Source organism: Peromyscus maniculatus, chromosome 17, assembly GCF_049852395.1.
Source record: "Peromyscus maniculatus bairdii isolate BWxNUB_F1_BW_parent chromosome 17, HU_Pman_BW_mat_3.1, whole genome shotgun sequence".
In the NCBI taxonomy this organism is placed as follows: Eukaryota; Metazoa; Chordata; class Mammalia; order Rodentia; family Cricetidae; genus Peromyscus; species Peromyscus maniculatus.
This window is the reverse complement of record NC_134868.1, coordinates 50,925,575-50,943,388: the sequence shown is the minus strand read 5'-3', so window position 1 is coordinate 50,943,388 and position 17,814 is coordinate 50,925,575.

Sequence of the window (17,814 nt, the reverse complement as noted above, 5' to 3'; positions counted from 1 at the left end):
GTGCTGTGTGGTCTCTATCCCGGTGGATCACTGAGCCTATCTCAGGGTGAGCTTTCAAGCACAGACACCACAGTTCGGCTTGACATACTTCATTGAAGAGAAAGCAGTAAGTCCTAAGCAAGGGCAAGTGGAGTTTATTTACGGGCCGTCCCAGAACTATGGACTTGGAAGGATTAAGTCTTGGTTTATACTTTCTTGGTGCATCTCATATTGGTTTATATTTCATCTGTGTGTTTGTTTGGAAGGATTGGTTTTTCTTCATTTACATTTTATTTGTCTCAATTTGGTGACTGGTAGCATCAATTGGCTGAGTGCTATGGCCTGAATTGGTGTTTCCATTGCAGTCAGTTCTGCTGATATCTGGGGGTCAGGTGGGGTCTCCAGCCCAGGCCCTCTTCCATTTGTCCCATTGATCTGGGACCCTGACCATAGCAGAGAGGCAGGTCTGGGGACCTAAAGGGAGAGCCTGGGAAGTAGGTGAGCTCCTCTTCCACAGGAGTGGTCCTCTGGCTGAGAGAGGGCTCACTATCATCACCCCTGCATCTCTCACGGATGCTTGACCATTGCACGTTCAAAGAAACAGCTGTTTTGGTGTTGAAAGCCATTCTGTGGTGTGTGTCTCCTCTGGAGAGAGGATCCTGAAGGCCATTCGGACCTTGAGAGGCCCTGAGTGTTCAGAGGTCCCAGGATCCCTATTGGGACTCACTGATTTCTCCTTTGTCACTCACAGGTGAAATGCAGAGACTGTGGGGCCTTTGGCCACAGATCGAGGAGCATGAGGTGCCCCATCAAGTGTGGCTCTGGGCTGCTAGTGCCACAGCCGCTGGAAGCCCGGGAGGAGAAAGAGAACCAGGATCCTCACAGGGCCCAGGTCCTCCAGAACCCAGGGGACATAAGGCAGACTGAGAGAGACAAGAAACTGAGGCAGCACACTGCCATCCACAAGGAGAGACAGATCCTAAACATCAGCCTCTGGGCCCCAGGGAAGAAACCTCCCCAGGGCCCCACACAGCCTGGGCCCAATCCACCAAAGAAACCAAGGCTCGCTCTCTCAACAAGACCAGCGGACTGCACATCAAGAATGCTTTCCAAGGCCTCAGGGCCAGGAAGCCAGTCCCAGAACACTGCAAAAAGCCCTGCAAGGAAAGAGGCACCTGAAAGGAGCAGGAAAGTGGCAGCCCAGGTGCCCAGCAGTGGGACTGAACAAGCACTGCTGAGTAGCAATAGAGCTGCCCCGCCCTCAGCCACACCTTGCCATGAGACCCAGGAGCCCTGTGCTGCTCCTGTAGCAGGCCAACCCCTGAAAATGATCTTCACCAGACTGCATGGGGATTGGTGGACGTCCAGGTTCCTGACAGTGGACCCGGTTCTTCCCGCTGAGAAGAAGACATCTCCACCCGAGACTCCTGCCTCCCAGGAGAAAGGGGATGGAGCACACTCCCAGCTCCCAAAGAGTGTCCTCTATGAGGACCTTCACGTCTCCTCCTCGTCAGAGGAGAGTGAAGAGGATGGAGCACACTCCCGGCACCCATGGGCTCTCCTCTATGAGGACCTTCATTTGTCCTCCACTTCGGAGGACAGTGATGGGGAGTGAAGCATCAGCCGGCAAGAAGATGCCACCTCCCTGCCCAGATACACCCAGAAAACTATGTGATGGACCCTTCGGAAGGGAAAACAATCCCAGCGGACTAGTACATTCCTCCCCAGAATGAACTAGGGAGATGGCTGGAGCCTGTGGGTTCATTCCGAATGTCAGCAACACCAAACACTCCCCTCGTGCCTGGACTTGCATCTCCAAGCAAGTAGCCTCCCCTCACCATGGACTCTGGGGTCTGTTCAATAAACTCGATGTACAAAATTGTTCTACTTATCCATTTCAACAATAAAATAGATCTAGAAATGATGCCTCTGCAGAGTTTTCATCTTGTGGGGAGAACATGCGTTGTTGTTGTTGTTGTTGTTGTTGTTGTTGTTGTTGTTGTTTTCACATTACTTGAGTGTCAATAACAATCCACAGAGCCGAGTGGCAGTTGACATACCTCATCAGTGGGCCAGACAGACACTGTGGACACCCACAACCACAACCACACCCACCTTGCAATCTTAAGAATATTGAGAGATAGGACACTCTGTAGTCCTCTCCTTCCAAACTATTCCTGTGTGACTGAGGGTCTGGCCTAGAAAGTCAGGTACACGTAAACCACAAGAAATGAAACTCAGAGGGCTAGAGCTCAGACATTCCTGGAGAATGTGCACTTATACTTACCCTAGATGAGCCCTATTTCTCCCTGACACAAGAGAGTGTTGAAAATACATAGTAGCAGCAGAGATAATTCTCTCTCTCTCTCTCTCTCTCTCTCTCTCTCTCTTTCTCTCACTCTCTGTGTGTAGTGGTGTGTATGTGTGTTTGTTTGTGTGTGTGTGTGTGTGTGTGTGTGTGTGTGTGTGTGTGTGGTCTTCTCTGTGTGTGATTGTGTCACTCTCTCCATGTGTCCACACTCCTCCCAGGGCTGCTCTCTCTGACACTTAGATTCTCACTATGTTTCCCCAGCTGATGGCACACCAAAAATTCCATACTAGGAGTCATGAGAGAATTCTTTGTGGGCATCGCTCCTTTTTGAATGGGCTTGGCTGGTGACTTGATCTGATGCCAAGTCCACCTCTGTAAGGATAAACACTTAGAAAATAGAGTGTAGGTTGGAGGTCATTTGGAGATTGAGAAGTATCTCCATGCCTATCTATTGGATTAGATCCCAAGAATTAGATGTCAAGGTGGCCACAATGAAGGTTTGTTGTGCACGGGCTAGCCGGACAGATTTCCACCTTCTCTCCATGCATAGAATGTGGAATGTCTAAAGACATGTCTGTGTAAAGCAGAGCCACCCAAGAACATTGACGGGTTGGCCATCCACAAGGTGTACTGCTTCACTGTGTTGAAGTACTTTCCTGTAGATGCTTTGAGCCCTGGCTTCCAGGTGCTGCTGGGTTGGAAGTGGAATTTGCCCTTTAAGGCTCTGTCCATGGTCCTGCATCCTCACAGAGCCTCTCACTAACAAAGCCAGGAAGGCTTCAGGCCCAGTAGAGAAGAGGGGCTTTCCCTGTGGAGATGGGGATTAAAGGGTGTGTCTGTCTTCCTGCCTCACATTCCGGATTTCCTCCCAATGTGCTCCCGGGATTGGATTAGAGGACTTCACAGACCTTATAAGAAACCACGGAAGCCATTTCTTCTCCAGTCCCACTTGAGCCAGCCTCCTGAAAGCAGCTCCTGCCTAGAGTGAGCACAACTCACAGAACCTGCTGCATCGACCACGGGGAGACAGCAAGCTCTCAGGTGGAACAACATCTGCGGGTGATTGCCTCACACTGAGCCATGAGTCAGGAGACAGACATGCTGAATCGGGGCCCAAGAGCCATTCCAGCCCAAAGAGCCCAGAGTAAGCCCAGAGGGCCCATGGCTCTGAAGGTTCCCCCACCGGAAGAGGAGAACCCTAGGGTAAGTGGACTTTTATATGTGTCAGCAGCCACTGGGGCTGGGTGAGACGTGACTTTGGGCTTTGGGTCAGAATCTTTGTGCTCCGGGCTATGCACGAGAGAACATTGTTCAGACCTGCCTTTAAGCAAGGAGAATGGTATTATTAGTAGCCTGGCAGAGTGTGTGCTGTGTGGTCTCTATCCCGGTGGATCACTGAGCCTATCTCAGGGTGAGCTTTCAAGCACAGACACCACATTTCGGCTTGACATACTTCATTGAAGAGAAAGAAGTAAGTCCTAAGCAAGGGCAAGTGGAGTCCATTTACGGGCCGTCCCAGAACTATGGACTTGGAAGGATTAAGTCTTGGTTTATACTTTCTTGGTGCATCTCATATTGGTTTATATTTCATCTGTGTGTTTGTTTGGAAGGATTGGTTTTTCTTCATTTACATTTTATTTGTCTCAATTTGGTGACTGGTAGCATCAATTGGCTGAGTGCAATGGCCTGAATTGGTGTTTCCATTGCAGTCAGTTCTGCTGATATCTGGGGGTCAGGTGGGGTCTCCAGCCCAGGCCCTCTTCCATTTGTCCCATTGATCTGGGACCCTGACCATAGCAGAGAGGCAGGTCTGGGGACCTAAAGGGAGAGCCTGGGAAGTAGGTGAGCTCCTCTTCCACAGGAGTGGTCCTCTGGCTGAGAGAGGGCTCACTATCATCACCCCTGCATCTCTCACGGATGCTTGACCATTGCACGCTCAAAGAAACAGCTGTTTTGGTGTTGAAAGCCATTCTGTGGTGTGTGTCTCCTCTGGAGAGAGGATCCTGAAGGCCATTCGGACCTTGAGAGGCCCTGAGTGTTCAGAGGTCCCAGGATCCCTATTGGGACTCACTGATTTCTCCTTTGTCACTCACAGGTGAAATGCAGAGACTGTGGGGCCTTTGGCCACAGATCGAGGAGCATGAGGTGCCCCATCAAGTGTGGCTCTGGGCTGCTAGTGCCACAGCCGCTGGAAGCCCGGGAGGAGAAAGAGAACCAGGATCCTCACAGGGCCCAGGTCCTCCAGAACCCAGGGGACATAAGGCAGACTGAGAGAGACAAGAAACTGAGGCAGCACACTGCCATCCACAAGGAGAGACAGATCCTAAACATCAGCCTCTGGGCCCCAGGGAAGAAACCTCCCCAGGGCCCCACACAGCCTGGGCCCAATCCACCAAAGAAACCAAGGCTCGCTCTCTCAACAAGACCAGCGGACTGCACATCAAGAATGCTTTCCAAGGCCTCAGGGCCAGGAAGCCAGTCCCAGAACACTGCAAAAAGCCCTGCAAGGAAAGAGGCACCTGAAAGGAGCAGGAAAGTGGCAGCCCAGGTGCCCAGCAGTGGGACTGAACAAGCACTGCTGAGTAGCAATAGAGCTGCCCCGCCCTCAGCCACACCTTGCCATGAGACCCAGGAGCCCTGTGCTGCTCCTGTAGCAGGCCAACCCCTGAAAATGATCTTCACCAGACTGCATGGGGATTGGTGGACGTCCAGGTTCCTGACAGTGGACCCGGTTCTTCCCGCTGAGAAGAAGACATCTCCACCCGAGACTCCTGCCTCCCAGGAGAAAGGGGATGGAGCACACTCCCAGCTCCCAAAGAGTGTCCTCTATGAGGACCTTCACGTCTCCTCCTCGTCAGAGGAGAGTGAAGAGGATGGAGCACACTCCCGGCACCCATGGGCTCTCCTCTATGAGGACCTTCATTTGTCCTCCACTTCGGAGGACAGTGATGGGGAGTGAAGCATCAGCCGGCAAGAAGATGCCACCTCCCTGCCCAGATACACCCAGAAAACTATGTGATGGACCCTTCGGAAGGGAAAACAATCCCAGCGGACTAGTACATTCCTCCCCAGAATGAACTAGGGAGATGGCTGGAGCCTGTGGGTTCATTCCAAATGTCAGCAACACCAAACACTCCCCTCGTGCCTGGACTTGCATCTCCAAGCAAGTAGCCTCCCCTCACCATGGACTCTGGGGTCTGTTCAATAAACTCGATGTACAAAATTGTTCTACTTATCCATTTCAACAATAAAATAGATCTAGAAATGATGCCTCTGCAGAGTTTTCATCTTGTGGGGAGAACATGGGTTGTTGTTTTCTTTTCACATTACTTGAGTGTCAATAACAATCCACAGAGCCGAGTGGCAGTTGACATACCTCATCAGTGGGCCAGACAGACACTGTGGACACCCACAACCACAACCACACCCACCTTGCAATCTTAAGAATATTGAGAGATAGGACACTCTGTAGTCCTCTCCTTCCAAACTATTCCTGTGTGACTGAGGGTCTGGCCTAGAAAGTCAGGTACACGTAAACCACAAGAAATGAAACTCAGAGGGCTAGAGCTCAGACATTCCTGGAGAATGTGCACTTATACTTACCCTAGATGAGCCCTATTTCTCCCTGACACAAGAGAGTGTTGAAAATACATAGTAGCAGCACAGATAATTCTCTGTCTCTCTCTCTCTCTCTGTCTCTCTCTCTCTCTCTCTCTCTCTCTCTCTCTCTCTCTCTTTCTCTCACTCTCTGTGTGTAGCGGTGTGTATGTGTGTGTGTGTGTGTGTGTGTGTGTGTGTGTGTGTGGTCTTCTCTGTGTGTGATTGTGTCACTCTCTCCATGTGTCCACACTCCTCCCAGGGCTGCTCTCTCTGACACTTAGATTCTCACTATGTTTCCCCAGCTGATGGCACACCAAAAATTCCATACTAGGAGTCATGAGAGAATTCTTTGTGGGCATCGCTCCTTTTTGAATGGGCTTGGCTGGTGACTTGATCTGATGCCAAGTCCACCTCTGTAAGGATAAACACTTAGAAAATAGAGTGTAGGTTGGAGGTCATTTGGAGATTGAGAAGTATCTCCATGCCTATCTATTGGATTAGATCCCAAGAATTAGATGTCAAGGTGGCCACAATGAAGGTTTGTTGTGCACGGGCTAGCCGGACAGATTTCCACCTTCTCTCCATGCATAGAATGTGGAATGTCTAAAGACATGTCTGTGTAAAGCAGAGCCACCCAAGAACATTGACGGGTTGGCCATCCACAAGGTGTACTGCTTCACTGTGTTGAAGTACTTTCCTGTAGATGCTTTGAGCCCTGGCTTCCAGGTGCTGCTGGGTTGGAAGTGGAATTTGCCCTTTAAGGCTCTGTCCATGGTCCTGCATCCTCACAGAGCCTCTCACTAACAAAGCCAGGAAGGCTTCAGGCCCAGTAGAGAAGAGGGGCTTTCCCTGTGGAGATGGGGATTAAAGGGTGTGTCCGTCTTCCTGCCTCACATTCCGGATTTCCTCCCAATGTGCTCCCGGGATTGGATTAGAGGACTTCACAGACCTTATAAGAAACCACGGAAGCCATTTCTTCTCCAGTCCCACTTGAGCCAGCCTCCTGAAAGCAGCTCCTGCCTAGAGTGAGCACAACTCACAGAACCTGCTGCATCAATCCACAGGGAGACAGCAAGCTCTCAGGTGGAAGTCCTTACCAGAGTTTTCTTGAGGTGATTGCTAAGAAACAGAGGAGTGTGGTGGGGTGCATGTGGGGTTTACCATAGGGATTATGGTGTGTCAGGTGTCGCTCTATCTGGTGAATGACATTCTTGAACTGCTCTGGACGGCATTAATCATCCTGAGAGGGAAACGGGCCAAGAAGGTTTCAACTTCTAGGACTGACATCCCCGTCTATTTGAATGTGCTTGGGAGGTCAAAACACAGAAAGGGGATCATTGTGTGATGGACACTAGCAGCCCCATATTTTTGTGATGTCGTGAAAATTTATTTCATTTGTTAAAGCTCTTTTCTTTGCTTCCATTCAGCGAATACAAGCCAACAACATCTGCGGGTGATTGCCTCACACTGAGCCATGAGTCAGGAGACAGACATGCTGAATCGGGGCCCAAGAGCCATTCCAGCCAAAAGAGCCCAGAGTAGGCCCAGAGGGCCCATGGCTCTGAAGGTTCCCCCACCGGAGGAGGAGAACCCTATGGTAAGTGGACTTTTATATGTTTCAACAGCCACTGGGGCTGTGTGAGACGTGACTTTGGGCTTTGGGTCAGAATCTTTGTGCTCCGGGCTATGCACGAGAGAAGATTGTTTAGACCTGCCTTTAAGCAAGGAGAATGGTATTATTAGTAGCCTGGCAGAGTGTGTGCTGTGTGGTCTCTATCCCGGTGGATGACTGAGCCTATCTCAGGGTGAGCTTTGAAGCACAGACACCACATTTTGGCTTGACATACTTCATTGAAGAGAAAGCAGTAAGGCCTAAGCAAGGGCAAGTGGAGTCCATTTACGGGCCGTCCCAGAACTATGGACTTGGAAGGATTAAGTCTGGTTTATACTTTCTTGGTGCATCTCATATTGGTTTATATTTCATCTGTGTGTTTGTTTGGAACGATTGGTTTTTCTTCATTTACATTTTATTTGTCTCAATTTGGTGACTGGTAGCATCAATTGGCTGAGTGCTATGGCCTGAATTGGTGTTTCCATTGCAGTCAGTTCTGCTGATATCTGGGGGTCAGGTGGGGTCTCCAGCCCAGGCCCTCTTCCATTTGTCCCATTGGTCTGGGACCCTGACCATAGCAGAGAGGCAGGTCTGGGGACCTAAAGGGAGAGCCTGGGAAGTAGGTGAGCTCCTCTTCCACAGGAGTGGTCCTCTGGCTGAGAGAGGGCTCACTATCATCACCCCTGCATCTCTCACGGATGATTGACCATTGCACGCTCAAAGAAACAGCTGTTTTGGTGTTGAAAGCCATTCTGTGGTGTGTGTCTCCTCTGGAGTGAGGATCCTGAAGGCCATTCGGACCTTAAGAGGCCCTGAGTGTTCAGAGGTCCCAGGATCCCTATTGGGACTCACTGATTTCTCCTTTGTCACTCACAGGTGAAATGCAGAGACTGTGGGGCCTTTGGCCACAGATCGAGGAGCTCGAGGTGCCCCGTCAAGTGTGGCACTGGACTCCTAGTGCCACAGCCTCTGGAGGCCCGGGAGGAGAAAGAGAACCAGGATCCTCACAGGGCCCAGGTCCTCCAGAACCCAGGGGACATAAGGCAGACTGAGAGAGACAAGAAACTGAGGCAGCACACTGTCATCCACAAGGACAGACAGATCCCAAACATCAGCCTCTAGGCCCCAGGGAAGAAACCACCCCAGGGCCCCAAACAGCCTGGGCCCAATCCAACAAAGAAACCAAGGCTCGCTCTCTCAACAAGACCAGCGGACTGCAATTCAAGCATGCTTTCAAAGGCCTCAGGGCCAGGAAGCCAGTCCCAGAACACTGCAAAAAGCCCTGCAAGGAAAGAGGCACCTGAAAGGAGCAGGAATGTGGCAGTCCAGGTGCCCAGCAGTGGGACTGAACAAGCACTGCTGAGTAGCAATAGAGCTGCCCCGCCCTCAGCCACACCTTGCCATGAGACCCAGGAGCCATGTGCTGCTCCTGTAGCAGGCCAACCCCTGAAAATGATCTTCACCAGACTGCATGGCGATTGGTGGACCTCCAGGTTCCTGACAGTGGACTCAGTTCTTCCCGCTGAGAAGAAGACATCTCCACCCGAGACTCCTGCCTCCCAGGAGAAAGAGGATGGAGCACACCCCCAGCTCCCAAAGAGTGTCCTCTATGAGGACCTTCTCGTCTCCTCCTCGTCAGAGGAGAGTGAAGAGGATGGAGCACACTCCCGGCACCCATGGGCTCTCCTCTATGAGGACCTTCATTTGTCCTCCACTTCGGAGGACAGTGATGGGGAGTGAAGCATCAGCCGGCAAGAAGATGCCACCTCCCTGCCCAGATACACCCAGAAAACTATGTGATGGACCCTTCCGAAGGGAAAACAATCCCAGCGGAGTAGTACATTCCTCCCCAGAATGAACTAGGGAGATGGCTGGAGCCTGTGGGTTCATTCCGAATGTCAGCAACACCAAACACTCCCCTCGTGCCTGGACTTGCATCTCCAAGCAAGTAGCCTCCCCTCACCATGGACTCTGGGGTCTGTTCAATAAACTCGATGTACAAAATTGTTCTACTTATCCATTTCAACAATAAAATAGATCTAGAAATGATGCCTCTGCAGAGTTTTCATCTTGTGGGGAGAACATGCGTTGTTGTTTTCTTTTCACATTACTTGAGTGTCAATAACAATCCAAAGGCCAAGTGGCAGTTGACATACCTCATCAGTGGGCCAGACAGACACTGTGGACACCCACAACCACAACAACACCCACCTTGCAATCTTAAGAATATTGAGAGATAGGACACTCTGTAGTCCTCTCCTTCCAAACTATTCCTGTGTGACTGAAGGTCTGGGCTAGAAAATCAGGTACACGTAAACCACAAGAAATGAAACTCAGAGGGCTAGAGCTCAGACATTCCTGGAGAATGTGCACTTATACTTACGGTAGATGAGCCCTATTTCTCCCTGACACAAGAGAGTGTTGAAAATACATAGTAGCAGCAGAGATAATTCTCTCTCTCTCTCTCTCTCTCCCTCTCTCTCTCTCTCTCTCTCTCTCTCTCTCTTTCTCTCACTCTCTGTGGGTAGCGGTGTGTATGTGTGTTTGTGTGTGTGTGTGTGTGTGTTTGTGTGTGTGTGTTCTTCTCTGTGTGTGATTGTGTCACTCTCTCCATGTGTCCACACTCCTCCCAGGGCTGCTCTCTCTGACACTTAGATTCTCACTATAATTCCCCAGCTGATATGGATAAGTAGAACAATTTTGTACATTGAGTTTATTGAACAGACCCAAGAGTCCATGGTGAGGGGAGGCTACTTGCTTGGAGATGCAAGTCCAGGCACGAGGGGAGTGTTTGGTGTTGCTGACATTCGGAATGAACCCACAGGCTCCAGCCATCTCCCTAGTTCATTCTGGGGAGGAATGTACTACTCCGCTGGGATTGTTTTCCCTTCCGAAGGGTCCATCACATAGTTTTCTGGGTGTATCTGGGCAGGGAGGTGGCATCTTCTTGCCGGCTGATGGCTCACTCCCCATCACTGTCCTCCGAAGTGGAGGACAAATGAAGGTCCTCATAGAGGAGAGCCCATGGGTGCCGGGAGTGTGCTCCATCCTCTTCACTCTCCTCTGACGAGGAGGAGACGTGAAGGTCCTCATAGAGGACACTCTTTGGGAGCTGGGAGTGTGCTCCATCCCCTTTCTCCTGGAAGGCAGGAGTCTCGGGTGGAGATGTCTTCTTCTCAGCGGGAAGAACCGGGTCCACTGTCAGGAACCTGGACGTCCACCAATCCCCATGCAGTCTGGTGAAGATCATTTTCAGGGGTTGGCCTGCTACAGGAGCAGCACAGGGCTCCTGGGTCTCATGGCAAGTTGTGGCTGAGGGCGGAGCAGCTCTATTGCTACTCAGCAGTGCTTGTTCAGTCCCACTGCTGGGCACCTGGGCTGCCACTTTCCTGCTCCTTTCAGGTGCCTCTTTCCTTGCAGGGCTTTTTGCAGTGTTCTGGGACTGGCTTCCTGGCCCTGAGGCCATGGAAAGCATTTTTGATGTGCAGTCCGCTGGTCTTGTTGAGAGAGCGAGCCTTGGTTTCTTTGGTGGATTGGGCCCAGGCTGTTTGGGGCCCTGGGGAGGTTTCTTCCCTGGGGCCCAGAGGCTGATGTTTGGGATCTGTCTGTTCTTGTCGATGGCAGTGTGCTGCCTCAGTTTCTTGTCTCTCTCAGTCTGCCTTATGTCCCCTGGGTTCTGGAGGACCTGGGCCCTGTGAGGATCCTGGTTCTCTTTCTCCTCCCGGGCTTCCAGCGGCTGTGGCACTAGCAGCCCAGAGCCACACTTGATGGGGCACCTCATGCTCCTCGATCTGTGGCCAAAGGCCCCACAGTCTCTGCATTTCACCTGTGAGTGACAAAGGAGAAATCAGTGAGTCCCAATAGGGATCCTGGGACATCTGAACACTCAGGGCCTCTCAAGGTCCGAATGGCCTTCAGGATCCTCTCTCCAGAGGAGACACACACCACAGAATGGCTTTCAACACCAAAACAGCTGTTTCTTTGAGCGTGCAATGGTCAAGCATCCGTGAGAGATGCAGGGGTGATGATAGTGAGCCCTCTCTCAGCCAGAGGACCACTCCTGTGGAAGAGGAGCTCATCTACTTCCCAGGCTCTCCCTTTAGGTCCCCAGACCTGCCTCTCTGCTATGGTCAGGGTCCCAGATCAATGGGACAAATGGAAGAGGGCCTGGGCTGGAGACCCCACCTGACCCCCAGATATCAGCAGAACTGACTGCAATGGAAACACCAATTCAGGCCATAGCACTCAGCCAATTGATGCTACCAGTCACCAAATTGAGACAAATAAAATGTAAATGAAGAAAAACCAAGCGTTCCAAACAAACACACAGATGAAATATAAACCAATATGAGATGCACCAAGAAAGTATAAACCAAGACTTGATCCTTCCAAGTCCATAGTTCTGGGACGGCCCGTAAATGGACTCCACTTGCCCTTGCTTAGGACTTACTGCTTTCTCTTCAATGAAGTATGTCAAGCCAGAATGTGGTGTCTGTGCTTGAAAGCTCACCCTGAGATAGGCTCAGTGATCCACCGGGATAGAGACCACACAGCACACACTCTGCCAGGCTACTAATAATACCATTCTCCTTGCTTAAAGGCAGGTCTGAACAATCTTCTCTCGTGCATAGCCCGGAGCACAAAGATTCTGACCCAAAGTCCAAAGTCACGTCTCACCCAGCCCCAGTGGCTGCTGACACATATAAAAGTCCACTTACCCTAGGCTTGTCCTCCTCCGGTGGGGGAACCATCAGAGCCATGGGCCCTCTGGGCTTACTCTGGGCTCTTTGGGCTGGAATGGCTCTTGGACCCAGATTCAGCATGTGTGTTTCCTGACTCATGGCTGAGTGTGAGGCAATCACCCACAGGTGTTGTTGGCTTGTATTTGCTGAATGGAAGCAAAGAAAAGAGTGTTAACCAATGAAATGAAACTTCACAACATCACAAAAATATGGGGCTGCTAGTGACCATCACACAATGATCCCTTTTCTGTATTTTGACCTCCAAATCACATTGAAATAGATGGGATGTCAGTCCTAGAAGTTGAAACATTGTCGGCCCGTTTCCCTCTCAGGATGATTAATACCATCCAAAGCAGTTCAAGAACATCATTCAACAGATAGAGCGACACCTGACACACCATAATCCGTACAGTAAACCCCACACACACCCCATCACACTCTTCTGTTCCTTAGCAATCACCTCAAGAAAAATCTGGTAAGGACTCCCACCTGAGAGCTTGCTGTCACACCGTGATATATGCAGCAGTTTCTGTGAGTTGTGCTCACTCCAGGCAGGAGCTGCTTTCAGGAGGCTAGCTCAAGTGGGACAGGAGAAGCAATGGCTCCCAAGCACATTCAAATAGATCGGGATGTCAGTCTTGGAAGTTGAAACGTTCAAGAATGTCATTCAACAAGTAGAGCGACACCTGACACACCATAATCCCTAAGGTTAACCCCACATTCACCCCACCACACTCCTCTGTTTCTTTGCAATCACCTCAAGAAAAATCTACCTGAGATCTTGCTGTCTCCCCGTGGTCGATGCAGCAGATTCTGTAAGTTGTGCTCACTCTAGGCAGGAGCTGCTTTCAGGAGGCTGGCTCAAGTGGGACTGGAGAAGCAATGGCTTCTGTGGTTTCTTATAAGGTCTGTGAAGTCCTCTAATCCAATTCCGAGAGCACATTGGGAGGAAATCCAGAATGTGAGGCATGAAGATGGACATACCCTTTAATCCACATCTCCACAGGGAAAGCCCCTCTTCTCTACTGGGCCTGAAGCCTTCATGGCTTTGTTAGTGAGAGGCTCTGTGAGGATGCAGGACCATGGACATAGCCTTAAAGGTCAAATTCCACTTTCACCCAATTAGCACCTTGAAGCCAGAGATCACAGCATATACAGGAAAGTACTTCAACACAGTGAAGCTGTACACCGTGTGGATGGCCAACCTGGACAATGCCTTTGTGTGTCTGTGCTTTATATACATATATCTTTATACATTCCACATTCTATGCATGGAGAGAAGGTGGAAATCTGTCATGCTAGCCTGTGCACAACAAACCATCATTGTGGCCACCTTGACATCTAATTCTTGTGATCTAATCCAAATAAATATGCATGCACATACTTCTTAATCTCCAAATGACCTTCAACCCACACTCTGTTTTCCACGCGTTTATTCTTTCATAGGTAGACTTGGCATCAGTTCAAGTTATCAGCCATGCCCATTCAATAAGGAGCAATGCCCACAGAGAATTCTCTCTCCAACACCCCTTCATGATAAAGGTCTTAGAAAGATCAGGAATACAAGGATCATTTCTAAACATAATAAAAGAAATTTATAGCAAGGCAACAGCAAACATCAAATTAAATGGAGAGAAACTCAAAACGATACCACTAAATTCAGGAATAAGACAAGGCCATCCACTCTCCCCATTTTTATTCAATATAGTACTAGAAGTTCTAGCTAGAGCAATAAGACAACAAAAGAAGATTAAAGGGATACAAATTGGCAGGGAAGTAGTCAAACTTTCACTATTTGCAGATGATATGATATTATACATGTTACCCCAAAATCTCTACCAGGGAAATCCTACAGCTGGTAAACTCCTTCAGTAAAGTGGCAGGATACAAGATCAACTCAAAAAATCAGTAGCCCTCCTATAAACCAGTGATAAAATGGCTGACAAAGAAGTCAGAGAAACATCACCTTTTTCAATAGCCACAAATAATATAAAATACCTTGGGATAACACTAACTAAACAAGTAAAGGACCTTTTTGATAAGAACTTTAAATCTCTAAAGAAAGAAATTGAAGAAGATATCAGAAAATGGAAGCATCTCCCATGCTTACGGATAGGTGGGATTGACATAGTAAAAATGGCAATCTTACCAAAAGCAATCTACAGATTCAATGCAATCCCCATCAAAATCCCAACACAATTCTTCACAGACTTGGAAAGAAAAATACTCAACTTCATATGGAAAAACAAAAGACCCAGGATAGCTAAAAGAATCCTATATGATAAAGCAACCTTTGCAGGCATCACCATCCCTGACCTCAAACTCTACTATAGAGCTATAGTAATAAAAACAGCTTGGTACTGGTATAAAAACGGACATATGGACCAATGGAATCGAATTGAAGACCCTGACAGTAATCCATGCACATATGAACACCTGGTTTTTGACAAAGGAGCCCAAACTATACAATGGAAAAAAGAAAGCATCTTCAACAAATGGTGCTGGCGTAACTGGATCTCAATATGTAAAATAGATCCATATATGTAACCATGCACAAATCTCAAGTCCAAGTGGATCAAAGACCTGAACATAAATCCAGTTACACTAAACTTAATAGAAAAGAAAGTAGGAAGCACTCTTGAACGCATTGGCACTGGAGACTATTTCCAAAATAAAACACCAACAGCACAGACCCTGAGCACAACAATTAATAAATGGGACCTCTCAAAATTGAGAAGCTTTTGCAGGGCAAAAGACACAGTCAATAAGACAAAAGGACAGCCAACAGAATGGGAAATGATCTTCACCAATCCCACATCTGACAGAGGATTGATCTCCACAGTATATAAAGAACTCAAGAAACTAGACATCAAAATACTGAACAGTCCAATTAAAAAATGGCTAAAGAGCTAAACAGAGAATTCACAAAACAAGAATCACAAATGGCTGAAAGACATTTAAAGAAATGCTCAACATCCTTAATCATCAGAGAAATGCAAATCAAAATGACTCTGAGATACCACCTTACACCTGTCAGAATGTTTATGAACAAAAACACCAATGACAGTCAATGTTGGAGAGGATGTTGAGCAAAGGGAACACTCCTCCACTGTTGGTGGGAATGTATACTTGTACAACCACTGTGGAAATCAGTATGGCAGTTTCTCAGAAAATTAGGAATCGAACTACCTCAAGACCCAGCCATCCCACTCTAGGGCATATACCCAAGGAATGCTGATTCATACCATAAAGATACATGCTCATCTATGTTCATAGCTGCACTATTTCTAATAACCAGGACCTGGAAACAACCTAGATGCCCTTCAATGGAAGAATGGATGAAAAAAATGTGGTACATATACACAATGGAGTACTACTCAGCAGAGAAAAACAATGAAAGCATGAAATTTGCAGGCAAATGGATGGAACTAGAAAAAATCATCCTGAGTGAGGTAACCCAAACCCAGAAAGACAGTCATGGTATGTACTCACTCATATGTGGATTCTACATATAAAATAAAGGACAATCAGACCACAACCCATAGAACCATGGAGGCTATATATATAGCATGGAGGTCCCTAGGATGACTGTGGCTTATAGTAAATTTTGGTTTTACTCAATTATTGAAAAAAGTAGCCAAATGAATGGAAACACATGAACTATGAACCAAAGGCTGAGGAGCCCCCAGCTGGATCAGGCCCTCTGAATAGGTGAGACATTTGATTGCCTTGAACTGTTTGGGAGGCAGCTAGGCAGTGGGAACAAGTCCTGTGTTCATTGCATGTGTTGGCTGTTTGAAACCTGGAGCATATGCAGGGACACTTGGCTCAGTCTGGAAGGAAGGGACTGGACCTGGCTGGACTGAGTCTACCAGTTTGAATGCAGTCCTCGGGGAGGATTTGCCCTGAAGGAGGTGGAAATCGTGGTGGGCTGGGGATAAGGAGAGGGGGTGGGAGGAAGGAGAATAGGGGAACCCATGGCTGATATGTAGAACTGAATGGTATTGTAAAATAAAATAAAATAAATAAAATAAAATAAAATAAAAAATAAAGAAAAAAGAAAAGAAAAAGAAAGAAAAGAAAAGGGCAGGCATCCCATGGGTGTCAACAAAGCATGGCATATCAAGTTGAGGTAGGACTAAGCTCCTCCCCTTGTATTAAGGCTAGGCAGTGCAACCCAGTACGGGGAATCATTTCCCAAAGGCCAGCCAAAATGGTAGGACAGACCGTGCTCCCACTTCTCAGAATACCACAAGTAGACTAAGCTACACAACTGTCACAGATATGTAAAGGGCCTAGGTCAGTCCCAAGCAGGCTTCCTAGCTATTAGTCCAGAGTCTGTGAGCTCCTAGGAGCCCAAGTTTCTGTGGGTTCCTCTATGATGACATTGACCACATGGCTAGTATATGCCTTCCTCCATTTTCTTCACCACGATTCCCCAGGCTCAGTCCAATGCTTGACTGGGGGTCTCTACATCTGTTTCCATCAGTTCTGGATGAAGGTTCTCTGATGACAACTGGGGTAGTTATCAATCTGATTACAGTAGATGACTAGTTCACATATCTACTATTTCTAGGCACCCTACCTGGGGTCATCTTTGTAGATTCAGGGGAAATTCCCAATTCAAGTTTAAGCACTTCCTGAGGATGTTCTGAGCACCAATACATATCTGGTATTGGGCTTGAGATGGAAATTTCCCTTTAATCTGTTCTTAAAGTGAAACATTTCATTGGGCTTCTACCTGACCCCCAAATGCTCTCCCCTTCTAGACATCTCTTTCAGTATTCTCCCCCTCTACCCACCCCCTCCAACCTAATCCTTCATGTTCCCATACCCACCTGCCCCTAGTCTACCTAGGAGATCTCATTTGTTTTCCCTTCCAAGGACATCGGTGCCTCCCCTCCTCAGGACCTCCTTGTTAACTAGCTTCTCTCTGGCTATGGGTTTAGCATGAATATCCCTTAGTTTACAGTTCATATACACTTATGAGTACATATGTTTGTCTTTCTGGATCTTTTTAACAGATGAGTAATATTCCATTGTGTAAATGTACGTTTTCTTTATCCATTCTTCTTTGATTGAGGGGCATCTAGATTATTTCCAAGTCTTGGCTATTACAAATAAGGCAGCTATGAACATAGCAGAGCAAGTTCCCTTGTGGTATGATTGAGCATCTTTTGGATATATGCCCAAGAGTGGTATTACCTAGACTTTCACCAGTGGATTTTTGACCCGTCCAGCAGGCCAGGTTATTCGAGGGTCTCCAGGAGGGACCACCTGTGAATCAATGGGGGGCGAGAGGGAAAGGAGACCAAGCGCTGAAGAAAGAGTCAGTCTGAGTTGCGTCAAGGTCTTGTTTATTGACTGTGTGTGTGTGTGTGTGTGTGTGTGTGAGAGAGAGAGAGAGAGAGAGAGAGAGAGAGAGAGAGAGAGAGAGAGAGAGAGAGAGACTGAGACTGAGACTGAGACTACCAGGCCTGCTGCTACTCTGTATTTTGAACACTCTCTTGTTTTGGGGAGCTTGAGTTCCCAGAGTTTCCTCCTTTGTGGTAGGTGTGTGCTGGGATTTC